Source organism: Amblyomma maculatum, chromosome 7 (genome assembly GCF_055883805.1).
Source record: "Amblyomma maculatum isolate TAMU_Amacu chromosome 7, ASM5588380v1, whole genome shotgun sequence".
NCBI lineage: Eukaryota > Metazoa > Arthropoda > Arachnida > Ixodida > Ixodidae > Amblyomma > Amblyomma maculatum.
Genome location: NC_139350.1, coordinates 114,820,895 through 114,838,251, shown reverse-complemented (window position 1 = coordinate 114,838,251; position 17,357 = coordinate 114,820,895). Strand labels below are relative to the sequence as shown.

Here is a 17,357-nt window from a genome sequence, read left to right as displayed (position 1 = left end):
TCTAAACTTTCCTAGACTTAAAATTAATGGTTTCTTTGAACAGTTTATGAAGTCATCTCATCTCTCGCTTTACGTCAGCCGTTGTTTCTCCTCTCTGCATAGAATATCAATGCTCCTGGAAGCTTCCAAATATTTCTCAATGGCCCTCTTAAACAATCTATCCCACTAGCTGTCGGGTTTTTATTTTCTTTCCCCCTTTCGGTTGACTCATATTGTCAGTCACCGCATTGACACCGGTGACGCCAGTCCTATTCACAGGCGGCCCTATCGTGTTTCGCTTGCCGAGCGACGCGTCATCCAAACAGTGGTCGACAAAATGTTGGCGAACGAAATAATTGAGCCTTCCAGTAGCCCCTGGGCATCCCCTGTTGTGTTGGTCAAAAAGAAAGATAACAGTTGGAGATTCTGCGTTGACTATCATCACTTAAATAAGATAACCAGAAAAGATGTGTATCCTCTTCCGCGTATAGACGACGCGCTTGATACTTTGCACGGAGCCAGCTACTTTTCGTCCATCGACCTTCGTTCTGGCTATTGGCAGATCTCTGTCGACGATAGAGACCGTGAAAAAACAGCGTTCACAACCCCTGACGGCCTTTATCAATTCAAAGTCATGCCTTTTGGCCTTTGCAATGCCCCAGCAACCTTCGAAAGTATGATGGACTCTTTGCTCCGAGGCTTCAAGTGGACCACTTGTTTGTGTTATCTTGATGATGTAATAGTTTTCTCGCCTACATTTGAAAGCCATCTCCGTCGCCTTTCTGCAATCCTAGCGCTTTTTCGCCGCGCGGGACTGCAATTAAACTCCAAAAAGTGCAGCTTTGGTCACCGACAAATCAAAGTCTTTGGTCACTTGGTTTATGTTGCCGGCGTTCAGCCTGACCCCGACAAGATTCGTGCCGTCAGAGATTTTCCCACTCCACGTTCATCCAGCGAGGTTCGAAGCTTTATAGGCCTATGTTCTTATTTCCGACGATTCGTCCCGAATTTCGCAGCGCTAGCTCGTCCTCTCACCAATCTCCTAAAGAAAGACGTTTCATTCTCCTGGGGGCCTGAACAAGTTGCAGCTTTCTCGGAACTCATTGCTGCTCTCACAACTCCACCCTTCTTGGCCCATTTCAACCCATCTGCCAATACTGAACTCCGCACCGACGCAAGTGGCCATGGCATTGGAGCTATACTTGCCCGGAGACAACACGGCCGCACAAGGATGATTGCGTATGCCAGCCGCCTATTATCTACGTCCGAACAAAATTACTCTATCACAGAGCGAGAGTGCCTGGCACTTGTTTGGGCTATTACAAAATTCCGCCCTTATTTGTTTGGCCGGCATTTTACTGTTATTACGGACCATCATGCCTTGTGTTGGCTTTCCTCCCTCTAAGATCCTACAGGCCGTTTTGGGCGCTGGGCTCTTCGATTACAAGAGTATACATTTTCCGTCGTGTACACGTCCGACCGGCTTCACCAAGATGCAGACTGCTTCTCCCGTCATCCCGTCGACTCCCCTAGTCTTACCGACTCTGACGATGACGCCTGTGTCTTGTCTGTGGCGGCCTTTTCTAACATTGCCGAGATCATTTGCTCCATTCCATTATCCTCCGTCTGACCTGCGACCGACCTGATCCATCTCTTGCCTTATATGTACTCCACGAGAACACCCTATTACGACACAATATGCGACCAGACGGCGCAGACCTTTTGCTCGTCGTTCCTCAACATCTGCGTTCCGCCATCCTTGACCAGTTTCATGATGCTCCAACGGCGGGCCACCTGGGTGTCTCTCGCACATACGACAGCCTGCGCCGACGCTTCTACTGGCCGGGGCTCTACCGCTCCGTCCAGCAATACAACGCCGCATGTGAATTGTGTCAGCGTCGAAAGAAGCCAAAAATTTTACCTTCAGGCCATTTGTAGCTGATCCCCATACCCACTGACCCGTTTTGCCGTGTAGGTGTTGACCTCCTTGGGCCCTTTCCAGTTTCCGCCTCAGGGAACAAATGCATCGCCGTCGCCACCGATTATGCTACAGGGTATGCTATTACCAGAGCCATCCCGACCAGTTGCGCCACAGACGTCACTGACTTCCTCCTTGAAAACGTGATTCTACATCATGGTGCCCCTCGTGAACTACTAACTGACCGCGGCCGCTGCTTTCTTTCGCGAGTGGTTGACGAAATTCTCCGTTCGTGCTCCGTCCGTCACAAATTCACCACAGCCTATCACCCCCAGACCAACGGCCTCACGGAACACCTAAACCGTACCCTCAGAGACATGCTGTCCATGTATGCGTCTGACGACCACCGGGATTGGGATGTTCATCTACCCTTTGTGACATTCACCTACAATTCATCTGTCCATACTACCGCTGGATACTCCCCATTTTATCTGATATTTGGCCGCCACCCGTTACTGCCCTTCGACACCTCACTACCCGCGGCAGACGCCACCAGTACTTACGCCAGTGAGGCCGTAGCCCGCGCTCATTATGCCCGCCGGATAGCTCATGCCAGGCTCTCTCCATCCCAAGACTCTCAAAAGTTCCGGTACGACAGTCCCCACCGTGATGTCCACTACCCTCCTGGGTCACTCGTCTTGCTGTGGCTCCCGTGCCGTCGAGTGGGCTTGTGTGAAAACCTTTTGCCCCGTTACACAGGCCCTTACCGAGTTTTGCACCCCGTGACAGACGTCACATACGAATTTGAATCTGTGCCTCCGAAATCCTCGTCCAGAGCGCCATCCTCTGAAATAGTGCATGTGTCCCGCCTGAAGCCCTATTATGCACGTCCTGGTTCACAAACGTAGAACGCACCGGGACTGTGCTTTTCCCGAGGGGGGGGGGGTAGTGTTACTGAGCGGTATTCGCTGGCCGTGCTGACGAAAAAGGAGTGCGACAGACTCCCAGAAGAAGACGCAGACGAGTGCTGTGCTGTGATCATCCTCAGTGGTGTGGACCACTGCCGTACTGTGAATATTTCACGTAACAATATATTAGCTAGTTGTAGATCAAGCAGTCGTGTGAACTTCCTGTGAGTCCATACTGCAATATCAACCTCGAAAACGGCTGCCTGTTCCAACTTTATTGATGCTTCAAGTAAAATATTTATTCTGGTTGTTCATTATCTCCCGTTCCTACATTAGTTACTTCTCTGAAACTGAATGGAATACGTTATTGATCACTGCTTAAAGTTCTGGAGCAATATTTATTTATGGTAAAGACTCATAACATATTCATATTATGTGGCTATAGCGCATAATATATCATCAAATGCAGGCCTATAACCTTCCATGATATGAGCCTTTCATAGTTCTCACTACTTAAAAATCCAGCTACGATATACATTCGAGACACACCCGGCTGCATGTTACCGGTCGAGTTTATGCACCCATCCGGATTGTATCTGTGCACATTAATATCCCCTATTATAATTATCTCTACCTAGGTGGTGGATTTCACTAGCTATACATTCTACCATCCTTTTCTTGCTTTCCTCTTCCATTCTTGTTATGGCTACAATAATATAAAGAATGCTTGTTCCTCTCGAATGTGTCTTTAATTCTATTCATAACTCCTGTTTAAGTATTTGCCACTTCATAGACTGAGGGATGAATACATCATCTTCTCTCACTCATGCTACCCTTAACTGTTTCAATATTGGCATACATACACTTACCACTGCGAGGTTGCTCCTTGTCTCTGAGATGTGTGTTCACAAAATCATCCTTAATAAAAATAAGCCGTATTCAAGGAAGCTCGATCTTAAAAGAACCGCGATGGTAAATGCTGCTCCTGTTTGCCTGTAAAAAATTGAAACCATGCCAGGAGTGGCTTTCCTGTTTCCTGTACAGCGCTGATTAGTAGATACCAGGGGCAAGAGTGGACAGGAAGAAGAAATAATGGACACGGATATGCCGTGTTCTGTCTGCTCTTGAACCTTTTATCTACTAGTCTTGCATCAAGAAGGCCAATAATATATTCTTCTATACAGCGCTGATACCGATGAGACCGCATGGTTCATTACCGATTTCTTTAGTAGAGTCATCAGATCTTGTGGTACAGCTTCATATCAGTTAGTCGATTATAGAAGAAAAGCTTGTTACGCGAATGTCATCAGCATTAAGAAAGAAACACTCAAGGGCATAACTATAACACAGCGGTGATCTCCGAAATAGGCAGTCTGAGCCACAGTAGGCTACACACTGCAGGAAGTAAGTAGGACAAACACACTATCGCTTCATACCGGCCAAATGTAATGAGCACTCCAAGAGGTGTAACAGCTGGTGAAGCATGCAGTACGGAAATGATAAAAAGTTAGGTATTATTCAATCGTAGCCGAACCTGTTTATACAGCGTTAGCTCTGTTTGTCGTCGCCGCAGGGGTCCAAGGCAGTCGCATAGCGTACTTTCCTTGAAGCCCAGTGTCATCCATAGCGAAGAAGTTAGGATTCAATCGAGAGCAATGAGATCCAGCGATATTAACTGCTCGGTATCAACACCGTGTCGGCGCGCAAGTTTCCATTTTCTCGTTCGGAGCTTAGTTAAGCCACATCAGGTGGTGGGCGTGCGCACTTCCATTAGCCTGAATTGTACCCGTTTTCCAAGTGTGTTGCTATGCGGCATCTCACGGTCAAAGCAAGGCTAAGCTTATGCACAACCTGAAGACCGACATTTAACACCGAGTAAAGCTTAAGAGCTGCTAAAGAAATGCAGCGTGTTCTGCACACTATGTTCCGTATTCTTCACTGTGGCCGTTTTAGGTGTGAACCAGACTAGCTGCAGTGCGTTCAACGTTTGGTTCATATAGCTTACAACAGTGAAAGTATTGTCGGAGCTGTATTATTGGTGTCATTTCTCTGGTGACCCATGTGAAGCTAAAAGGCCAATCTGACATTCGTTAGCTTGCTAGATATAATTTTTCGTAGTAGAAATTTCGCATGCGTTGGAACATAAACGAAAACAGAACAAGGATAGAGGTGGAGCCTAGATTGGCAGGCCAAAGCTTCGAGAAGAGGACTGCCTTTGACTGTCAAGACGAAGACAGGTTCTGTTCGCCCAACTCTGGCTTGCAAACGGAGGCTCTGCTTTTACCTTGTCTCGTTTTTCGTTTACTTTGCGTAGATATCATCTTCGTCTCTTTGTACAATATCCGTAATAAATCTAGGACAAAAATGTGACGATTGATTAAGTTGGATAATAATAAACGTTTCTCGCATAAACAAATACGTAATACGATGTGGGGCATTTAAGGCACGTTTTACCCATCAAAATGGTTCAGCCTGCTTAGAGAGCAATGGATTAACTGGGAACGGGATTTCTACAATTGTGAAAAGTATGCTGAGTGCGAAAGACCGCTGGACAAGGAGACGTACGACATCGTCTCGGAGGTCTTGGCATAGGGCAGTGGTTGGCGCATTCCGATGGGCGTGCAGAAAATAGTGGTGTGAATTTCTGTGCGGACGCACTGCTTCTCCTGTATTTTTTTTTATTTTTCCGAAAAGTAGGCGTATTATTTGTGAACTTGTTTTTAATCCGTGTGCTTTTGAGCATATCGTCCTAAGCTGTGACGTTATGTAAAAGTCCGCAAAACGTACATATAAAGACCCGCTTTACAAAGACGTACTAACGTGCCTGCGTGACCTAGAAGCAGTTGGTATAATTTGGAGTTGATGGAAGGGCCCTGTGAGCTCGAATCCACTACCCCTGCATGCCCTTTGAGGTGAGGGCCCACAGTTTGCAGCTCCTGCCAAATGGGTTGTGTTACGTGGCAGCTTGACGAAGCGTCACCTTACGAAGAATAGATGCATAGCCGTACGTGTCAGTTAGGTGCCAGCTACAATCCTGCCAGAGCCATGTCCGCGATACTTCACTTGCAACACCGACAGCGGGGAATATATATTTTCTGCAGAACGTGACTATTAGCTCTGCCACGGGAAAAACAGATTCCCAGAGTCGGCCTTTCCACCCCCTATCATAGGAAAGATTGATGTCTCTATTCGAGGCAAGGGAATATTACAGGCCACACCTTCCTTTTCCTGCAAGAAAAAATTCAACCATTAATAAACAATGAAGTGATAAAGATTTCCTAAGTAATAATATCGTTCGCTGGTCCCATAACATACCTAGACACAAGTTTTTTTCTGCAGTTTTATGTTTCTTTCCGTTAAATTTCTTTCAGTATTAACACTTCGGTTTAAATTGTTTCAAGTTTCTTCGGCCTTTGACATTAATTATGCATTACCAAAAACAGAGAGAGAAAGGTATTTAACAAAAGAGACAACGGAGAGGACGGCGAGTGGCAAAGAGACCCCGACCTGCAACTGCTTTTCCCAGAGCCATTTGGGCGCACTACAGTAGCTTGCTTCTGTGGACTCAAGCCACGATCATCACCACGTAAGCCGAGAGTTTGAGAACTGTTCTTTGTTTTCTTCCACCTCCCTTATTGTCATCTGATCGGTGCTAGCTGGCGCCTCGCTTAGACAATGTAGCACGCGCCGGAATGCTTTCACTCGATACAACTTTGCACTGATGACTCATTACTCTCAGATAACTATGCACAGACAAGAGAGGTCTCCCAGGGCTCAGTGCTCTCTTCACTCCTTTTTAATATAATAATGTGCGCTGTTACGGTTCATCCTGATGTCACTATATAAGTATATACAGATGACATAAGATTCGTCGCCTCCGCAAATCATATTCATGCCCTCTATCGTTAACTACAGCACTTGAGGCCTGGTTTTGACAAAATTAAGTTGGCTTTAAATGAGTGCAAAAGTAGTGTGCCGAAACCCCCTTATATTTTCGTTAAACTACCTCTCAGAGGTCACACCTCAAGAGGAATCTGTGAGGTATTTAGGCAATACGCATTTTCTAGTATCGATTTGAGGCCTCACATCAAGTTTGATGTTCCGAAAGGTGAGCATGCACTTTGTAGGCTCATATTGGTAACAGTAAATTTCGAATGCATCGAGATACTCTTCGGCTTCTGCACAAAGCCTATGTGAGAACGATGCTGAAATTTGGCCGCGTTATTTTTTCTCCTTGTTGCCGAAATATCAGCTGTATCCTTTGCTGCTTTTAGAGCGACGTGCTCTGCGCCTCTGCCAAGGGCTTCCACAATAAGTACCAACCACTGTTCTATATTTGGGGGTCCGCGTTCCGGACCTTAACTCCCGTTTCCTCCTCCTAAGTGTCAGAATATTCTTGCGGTCATATGAGGCTACTCCCAGGGTGGCTGTACCTATTTTTGCGTCAAACCCGGCCCTCTTACTCACTCACCAGTGGTCAAGGTTCCGTTTGCCCTAAGTTGTTTTTACGCAAAGCATTTTAGCAAACATGGTGTTAACCTCGGTACTATAACTCCTATTGGTTGCTCAACGTCCATTGTCGATATCAATTTTTTTTCTTTACTTCTATCCTATGTGAAGTACTTACCTTCAAGTCTATTTACAGTCTCCTATCTGATCACATTGAGAAGTTCCCTGAACACACTGTAATCGCCACTGATGCATCTGTGACTGCGTAAAAAGGAGCAATTGCAATCTTTTCAGTCTCTTTTCTGGAGTCTTTCGCTGTGAGTCCCGGATTACACACCGATATTTTTAGCGGAGTTTATGGCAATCGGGCTTCCACTATTAAAAATTGCTGGCAAAAAGTCAAACATAATTTTTCTACCAGACTCTCTTTTTGTTTTATTGTCACTGGTGTCAGCACGGAACGCTGTTTTCTGGCGCTCACTAAAGTATTTCTTATAAGGATGGGTGAAACAGATACGCTGCATCTGGGTCACCGGTCGCTTCGGCATTTTCCACAACTAGGCGGCAGACTTTTTGGCTAAATCAGCTCTTGATGCCCCTGCTCCAAGCATCATTCCTAATATCATAGTATTTGTTATGTCCCGTTTTCAGCGTTATCAATACATAGCCGGCTCATGCAATGATTCTTTGCTATCTACAACAGAATACCAACATCTCACATACTTATGTAAAGTTCATTGAAATCACGGCCGTGTGAGGTAACGCTGCCTCTCCTGAGATGCAGGATTCCCCGTCTAAATTTTCACTTATGCAGATGCGGGTTCAGCCATACCAATCTTTGTGAGGCTTGCGGTGAGATTGAAAGCATTGAACATTTCTTTCTCGCTTGGCGAAGGATTTGACATGAGAGGAGGGCGCATTCAGAAATTCCAGTAGCCCAATTGGGATTTACGTTTTCGGTCCCGCTTCTACTCTCCTTCGGTGCGAGTGCGAAAGGATTTGCGTTGCCTCAAATTTGTCAGTATTTACTTAACTACATTTTGGCTACGGAATGTTTCTTGCTTAATGTATTCCAAATTTTCTAATTTTTATTTTCGTATTTTTTTCCTTTAATTCAGATTTGTGATCTCATATCTTAGTCTTTGTTTAGTTGATAATTAATTTATTACACTAATTCAGCATCTGTAGGACAATTGGAAGTCCACACGGAACATTGGTCAATCCCTGTTCGTGAGTATGGGCCATTTATCAAGGAAGAAGCAGAAGAAGAAGAACTCGCTGGCAACCGACGGTCGATCGTCAAGGCTCTTGATCCGAAATCGGTTGTTCTCACGCTGATTATTCTCTGAAGCCTGGGTCACTCCAACCAAGGTGCGTGTGCTGCCTCCGGGTACCGCTTTTATGATTTGGATTCGCACCTATATCAAAAAGACAGGCTACTGGCCGCGCTGATGTTCCCTTCGCGTTATGGCTCTGCTGTGGTATCTGAGTATCTGATACGACCTTCATGTCTTCGAATGATGAGTTGCAGTTCTCCGCATATGAGCAATGTACCAGAATAGGCGGCAGCATCGGTAATCGTATGTGCGGTTAAATATACTGAAGCGGCTCAGGCTTTGAAGGGAGGAATGCGAGTTAACTTGACTAGCTGTGTTTTTTAGCTTGGCCTGACATCGCGCAGTAAATGGGAGGAACTTCGGAGTTGCCGCCATCGAGACTCGGGCGCGGCGGCTAGGTTTGAATGCGGATGTCTTGTCTCTGTAATAGAGCACTCAGCTACTGGGCCACCACGGCGGATTCTCTTCGGAGCTGCGGTCGCAGTGAATAAGAGTGGCTGTTTTCTAAAAAGCAACTTCTCAGCTCCGTTTATGTATGAATGTGGGGCTTTCTTACAATGTAGACCCAAATTTTTCTCCGAAACCAGGATCAGTGACCATTACAACGTGGTCCCGCGTAATAACTCGACCTGCGTTTTTATATGTGTATTGTGCACAATAAGTTCACATACATTATCGCGCATACATTTCATACTGCAGTTCTCAATACTATAGCATTTATTCTTGCAGCCTTATTTCTCAATATATTTCATCCCATTTCAACCAGAGTTGCATGTATATATACATGGTGCTTAAAATTAGACGTCAACAGTTTTTTTAAACATGAAATGCATTATACAATTTATTTTCTTGTGGCATATGGCTCCAAACGAACGCAAACTGTTTGGTTAGAAAAGGATTATCGGGTCGCACTCCCGAAATGACTTACCCTATGAGAGATGCCGTGTGTGACCTACCATGTGTGCAGAAAAAAATTCCTTTTCCTAACGCTAAGTTCAAATTATTCGTAGAGCATGATAACATTTATCATAGCTTCTTTAAAGACGTCTTTCCCTCTGTATATGTCTCTCAATATCGGCGGGACACAAAACCTGTATTTCACTTGGTACCTTTCTTAAATTTTAAAATCATTTCTTACCTGAAAATTTTGTGTTGCTAAATCAAGATGCTAAATTGCGTTTAAAGCAACTGGTTATGAGCGTCGAAGGAAAATAAAATGTATAAATTCAACATGACAAGCGGGATTCGCTTCAATATGAGAGCCCAATAGGTGGCTTAAAATGCGAAACGTAAGCAGGTGGAGCCACTGCCTTTGTTTTGCCATCTGCAGTATACTATGGAGAAAGCCAAATCCAGTCAAAACATTTTTCCGGTAAATGTAAAATTTCAACAACTGAACAGATAACAAAATATACATGAGGCCCACATGGCGACACTTATTTGCATTAGGGACATTTTGGCGGCTTACAGCCTGTTTGCACCTATCTAATTTCATAGATTCCCACCTATGACACATAAAGCATAACATAGGGTGTAAAGTGAGGGCACCGGTCGTTCTAATATGAACAACACGGGTGCGCCCTGGTGTATCAATGCAATTTCTTCAATGGAGACTGGTCAAGGCCTAACGTGGGCTGCCGACAAACATCCGAATGAGTCCCATTTGACACAGATAGAGGAAGCGGATGTTGGACTGCCGATTTTCCTCCAATTTCCAAATGTGCTATTCTGACTATTTCCCTTGATGGTTTTACTTTGGACCAATGTGGGTCGCCACTCTGGATGAAAGTTTCCTTTTGATTTCGGCGGGCTACTCACATAATGATATGGACCGACGTGGGTTCCAACTTCCACCAGGATGGGTCCAAGTATATTTGCTCAGGTTGTTAGCATATCGTGCCTATGTGGACAATTGATGGGCTTTTGTTAGGATGTGGACAAAAGCAATAAACATCAGGTTAATAGCATCTGAAACTCTTCTGCTCCTATAAAAGTGTTCAGAAAATTAGTCATCAGTTCATGACTTAGACGATCCAGTGTTGGTCGCACGACACGGCGACAAAACTCATTCGACACAGCTGCGCAATGATTTAGCCATAAACTGAACGTTCCTGACACTACTGAGAGGCGTGCGAGACTGTCATTGAGAAAACAATCACGTGAAGGAAGTAAAGCAATACAATGTCCACGAATACCGTATTATTTGCGTGCCAGACGACATTCGCACCCCGCAGGTGTTGACTGCGGGACTGCTAGACTTCGGGACCTTTGTAGTTCGGGCATAAACTGAGTGCGAAACGTCCTATCGTTCCAAAATATCGCGGATAGGCAGCATAGCCTCTTGGCGCCGCCTAATTATAGTACATTGTCCGCTAGGGACGATGAAGCTATGCGGACCCATTGGACTCGAATTATTGGTGCAAGCCAATTTGCTCGCACATAATATCGGCCACACGATCTTAACAGCATTGATATCATGGTAGGTGAACTTAGCATGTCTGTAAAGAACACTTATTGAAAACATGGATACAACAAACACACGGGAGAGCACGTATGCCTAGTTCAACCTCTTATCTTGTGTGTACTAAATAGAACTATAGTTCTATTTATACTACACTACGGAAATTAGTAGGCTCCCTAAACTAGCCTCTCATATATTAACAATTAGGTGTGAGTAATTCCCCCTCATTTCAGAAAAGTTTACAAGGTCGCAATAATCAAGGCGAATGAAATTTCGTTATAATATATAGAAGCTTCCAACTGTTACACAAATCGGCCGTAATAATAATTTAGGGCACATATAGCACAAATAAGGGATGCAAAATTGCATGCAGATAATACTCAGGCAATGCACTGTGTTCAGCCCGCTGTGACCACTGTAGCACAGGCAGCGGCCTTGAAGCAGCAGCTAAATATGCTTTAGTGCTTATTTTTGCAGGGACAGGTCTCGCTTACCTTGAGTCAGCACTCATGTCCTTGACCATTCTGACACTAGCAATATGGGGACTCGCGGCGTACATAACTCGATGCAGACAGGGGACCTGTTGTGGTTTTGTGAGGGCATTTAGAATTTGGGCAATCGTTGCAATACCTGCATTAGTCCCTAACAGGACTCTACTACGCAAGAAGTATTTGGCACTGCTCTATTTATGCCCCACGGATTCGATATGGTGGTTGCTCGGACTAATGCCGACCAAATAAGCATACACTCAGAATAATGGTTCCTTGTGAGATAACTGACAGCAGATCCAGTAAAGATGGGGTCACTGTGGAAAAGAACTGACGGAGTAGAAATGAAGCGATCCTCATTAGATTGCCTCGGCAAAACTGGGGCCGTGGCGGAAGAAAAAAACGTCTTGCGTGCCTGCATGCTATCCAAGTCACTTTCTTGTAGATTACTTGAGGCAGGTGCAGCTTTTATGAGATCACTTTATGGGAAAGCCACCTTTAAGTGCATATGAGGCCGCATAAGCTTTACTGGTTTCGCTCATATCAGACGAGATGGGGCTGAACGACTGGCATTCATGCCTACTACCCCCCCCCCCCCCCCCCCCCCCAATGTCCCCAATGTAATATTTGAAGGCACCTGCTACAGAAAGCTGTGCTCTAACTGCGAAAACGTCATCTAGGTCAACGCAGGCTACCCATACACATTTGCTGAAGTTCCTATATCTGTTTAGCGCTCATGGAAGCACAGTCACGTGTCCGCATGCTGCCTACGTAGGAATAGTTATGTATACGACGGCTAGAAACCCCCTGGATGCGGGTTCGATTCTACACTGGGCATATCAGGGCTCAACACCCTGACATGTGTGCATAATGCTGTCGTGAATTCTCGCTATTCATTATTTGTAATTGTAATTACTGTTATAAATGATTTGTGTACTAATTGTAAGCATGCTCAGTCGGTTCGAAAATTTTCCTTACTTTGGTCATCGCGCTCACGTAATGTTTGCAAATATTACCAGAACATCGAAAGGCGTAACTACCTCTAACATCATGTAACTTGATGTAAAACAACAGTGTGAACAATTTCTAGCATGAAGTCTGTTCAGCGATTAAATAAAGGTGATTTATAGAACAATTCGCAGCATATTTTCTTTTGATGGCCGCGCGAAGGCCGATTTTTAACACTCGCCATTCGTCTTGGTTTCCCACTCTGCCCTCTTCTGCCTTTGTCCTGGCATTGCAGCCTTTAAAGCCTTTCTTCGTGGCTGTAGATCTCCAAGGACTGCTGATTCCAGGCTGCGGCAGTGTGCGTATCACAGCATATTTTGATGGCATCATGTTGTACGTTCCAGAAGAGTTAGCTTAAAAACTTTTATGTCCAGGATGTATACCTCAGCCGGAGGTTTCTGAGAATACCTCTAAAAGCAGCTGCTTCTCATAGAGTTCACGCAAAAGCGCATACCCGAATAATTTTTTTTCTGTTTGAAGGAATGAGCATTTTAGGTATAATTCTTGACTGCTTTTGTGTCTGGGAAGGAGTGTGGTCTTCCTTTGCGGAGGGTGTCAAGGTTCGCGCCCGATTGGCCCAATCATGATTTAGCTTTGCGTTAGCGACGGTATTTTGACTATACAATTATGCTGGACACAATTTGGCACTTGTGCCGCATTTACAAACCACCATTACGAGATATGAGTAATGTGGAGATCTGGTGGTCTTGTATTTTTGACCCAGAGGAACAGAGTTAGTCGTTTTAACTGCGCTTGGAGAGCCACGCTAACGGGGGAGGTTTGCATTTCCAAAACTTTCTATCGCCTGATTTTCTTGCACTGAAGAGCCTTTCTGTGGGAATGGAATCGATGGAAAGTGGCAAACGTAATCGTAAAGCCAAAACCGAGCAAGCCCCTAAAACGGGAAAAATGTATACCCATTCCTTAACCTTGCGTGTTGGGAAATTTATGGAGCACATGGCACAAACGAGACTTGCGTGTTTCATGGAGCAAACCAACCTATGGGCGGACGAGATGGATGTTTTCCGGCCAGGCTTGGCGCAGAGGACGTGATACTGTGACTAAAACACGAAATATTAGACTAACGATCAGGGAACGTCAAAGTACACATGGGACTAGACCTAACAAAAGCCTTCGACAACGTCAGGCAATAAGATATTCTCAGTTGTCTCTAGGAGATCAGAGTGGGGTCCAGAATATATGACTACATAAGAGACTTCCTAAGAGATAGAACAGCCTGCGTTAGTTTCCAAGATATTGAGTCTCCCATATTGCAGCTAGGAAGTAGGGGCATACCGCAGGGTCGCTTCTTTCCCAATTCTTCTACAACGTGGCGATAAGGGGTCTCCCAAAAGCGCTGAGTAACATCGAGGGGCTCAAATTTAGCATGTACGCGTACGACACCAATCTCTGGAAAAACCAGGGGTCTAATGCGAGCATTGAGAGACAGCTGCAGGCAGCGGCAGACACTGTAGCGGACTACGCGGCTAGTAGGGGGCATTCATGGTCACCGTAGAAATCGTAACTTCTAGTCGTCAACGCAAAATCATTGAGGTGCGAGAAATCGGAGAAATCGATATGAATGTGGAAGGAATGTCCATACCAAAGGTTAACCAAATACGAATCCTAATGCTATACATTCAGGAGAATGGATGCAACGACGGGATACTAAAGATATCAAGGAGAGTAGCCGGGTCGGTTGATACATCATCACTAAAGAAAGCGCGCACTTTCGACAGGATACAGGGAGTAAGACAGCACAGATTTGGAAATGAATACAATATATTTCAAATACATTTTAGCACATCAATACGCGAACATTGTTTTAAAGTATAAAAATATTGCTGAAGAAAAAAACTTTCCAGAAGTGGCAGTGTAAATGAAGCGTATAATAGTTTAATCACACCACAAGAAATGCATATAGTGCTGTCTGCCGGAAAGCAGACTGCACCAGGGTCTGATAATTGAGTCCCGATGCACTGGCTGCAAAACCTATAGTGGGATCGGGGATTGCTCATGTTCTAGGCGTCTTCCGAGACTTCTTGCTCCTGTTTACTAGAGTCTTCTTCTCCTCGCTCATTATTCTTCCCTTCTCCTCATCTTTTGAGGCCCAGGGAAACTCGCTGACATGTTTATGGCGTGTACATGCGTTGTAGTGACTAGCGACGATTACGTGAAATTCGCCGCTGACTATCCAGTTGTAGCTTTGGATACAAAAGAGATAGGTGCCTCCACATAGGGTCCTTGGTGCCGCGCAAGTTAGAAGTGCATGTAGAGAGCGCTTTTGCTGCCTATGGCTTATTAACCTGTGTTTTAGATGTGCACTGATGTTACAGCAATAACGTTTTTGAAATAAATTTTACCTAAACAAGAAAAGAAACAAAAAGATTTCGTAATGAAACATGGTGTAATGTCGCCTCACGTCTGCTCTTAAGGTAAAACTTGAGCGCTTTCTAATTTTCATTTAAAAATTATATTTTACTCCCAGAAAGAAGTAGAAGCATCCAAAAATTTTATTATAATTTTAACCATTGGCACATAGTTGCGAGTAACAGAATCCACTGACTAGACCATGAAGAGCGACCTTTCATAGGCCTGTTTCCTAATCTTCATAGGTCGGAGATAAGAGGGTGTGTTTACGTATATGCATATTAGGTGTTCTTTCACATAATGGTGCATTTTATGTCCGCATGCTACTGTCAACTGTTTTTAATTTCAAACTGGCGATAGGCTGAAAACAAACTCTTTCATCAGAGCTTAAGTCTGATTGTTTCAAGCAATTTTGTTTAAATATCACACATAATGGTGAAGGTCTACACATAAACATTCTTGTTGCTGGATTGCTCTAAATGAGTGTGAAAAATAAAAATGATTATGGAGGCCACATCATCTGCTGATATATCCAGGACCTATTGAGCTGCGGCAAGAGCTGAAGGCGATAACTGTACAGGGAATAGAAACAAAATACTGCAGATTTGCATATTTAATCAAATGCGAAGTAGGTGCGTAACACTCCTTATCCCTGCTGCACTTTTCATGCATTTTACACTTTGTTATGAGGTTCTTGCGCCATTTAATTAGTAGAATGACGTTCCCACTTTATTCGTAACCGTTGTACTTCAGCCCGTCAAACCTGCACCGCAGTGCCAGACAGGCAGGCGTCATCCACTGCTACGCGAAGCAAACGCGCAGTCCAGCCGTGTCCTGAACTTTTCCTGCACCGTCTTCAGAAATGAGCGAAAACAGGCAGCCCCGCCGCGGTGGTGCAGTGGTAAGAGGCCCGACTATTGTGCCGGAGTACCTGAGTTCGATCCCGACCACGACGGCTGCGTTTTGATAGAGGCGATCGAAGAGGAATCTCGGGGCTGTGCGATGTCTGCGCATGGTAAAGATCCCCAGGTGATCGAAATTACTCCGCAGCCTTGCACTACGGCTCTTCTTTCTCTCTATTTACTTTCATTCGCCCTTGCCTCCCTTCCCTTACAGCGCGGGTCAGGTGTCGACAGAGCTAGTGTGACAAATACTGTGCCCTTCCCTTCCAGTGAGCCGTTATTATTATTATTATTGTTGTTATTATAATAATAATTATTATTATTATTATTATTATTATTATTATTATTATTATTATTATTATTATTATTATTATTATTATTATTATTATTATTATTACAGGCACAACGTATTTCTTTACAATGTCCTTCCGAAAGGTCTGATGGTGGGATTAGTGGGGGAGAGAGAGAGAGAGAGAGAGGGAAGCGCGCTTGAAGGTGAGCTCCAGTTGAGGCTCGGAGGTGAGCTCAGTTAACCCTTTAACCAGCAGATCAACAATATTGTTGACCCACTCTAGGCGGCCACAAAATGCCTCTCCCTAAAATTTAGAACGTGTTCCTCCAAATTTAGCATTTTTATAAAGTAGCCTCTGAAATAAAGATGTATGAGTCGTCAATAGATGGCCGTAATGACCGTGTTCAACCTCAAAGTGCCGTCGTCGTCGTCTTCTTCGCGCGCGCCACGTTGGCAGAGTTCTGGCCTCAGCAGATGCCGATATCCGAAGTTAAGGGTGGCGACAATTTTATTTCTTTGTAGAGGCGTCTCTAAACGTGGCCCGTGCAGAATAGTATCACCTATTTCGCAGCAGAAGCGGCAGTGCCGGACGAAATAAATAGACTACAAAATTGTCGAGCTGCCAGAATAAGGTAAAAATTTACCGCCAATGATGTGCAGTCGGCTGTTTGTTTTTATTTCCACAATTGGTTTGAATGTGATACTGGACATGTAAATGAACACAGAAAACTTTGTTTAGAACTACCTTTGCGTTGCCGCTTGTGTGTGAGCTGCTCAAGGTCACTTTTCTTTTTTTTTTTTTTGGGGGGGGGGGGGGCAGTTTATGGCGGGAATCTGAGTACTCGTGTTCATATAACGGTGAAATAAGCTTCGCGGAACGTTAGCTTTTCATCACTTCATTTTTTTTTTGGTTCTTGCCAGCAAGTAACGTACTTATCTTCCTGCAGCCATGGAAATAACGGTGTTTTATGGAAATCGTAGTCAACACAGGAGGTCAGAGGGCGCTGTGCTCTCTGCCATAAAAGTGCGTCAGGCTTCAAGTCCACCAAATGTGCACGTCTTTTTGCGCCTGAAAAGCGGCAACAACTGTTTTCTTCAATTACAGCTCAAATAGGACATGACTGACTCATGTCAGTGCGCCAGCTTTGTGCTCCTTATCTTGGCAGATCAACAAAATTGTTGACGTACTGTATTTTTTGAAATCCTTTTTCAAACGCATTCCCATTTTTTTTGATGCACATTTAG

The 17,357-nt window shown here is 44.6% G+C and overlaps 1 pseudogene; it reads left to right on the top strand.

Moving 5' to 3' along the window:
- Positions 1 to 17,357, top strand: part of LOC146184476 (uncharacterized) — a 31,074-nt pseudogene that overhangs the window by 10,981 nt on the left and 2,736 nt on the right.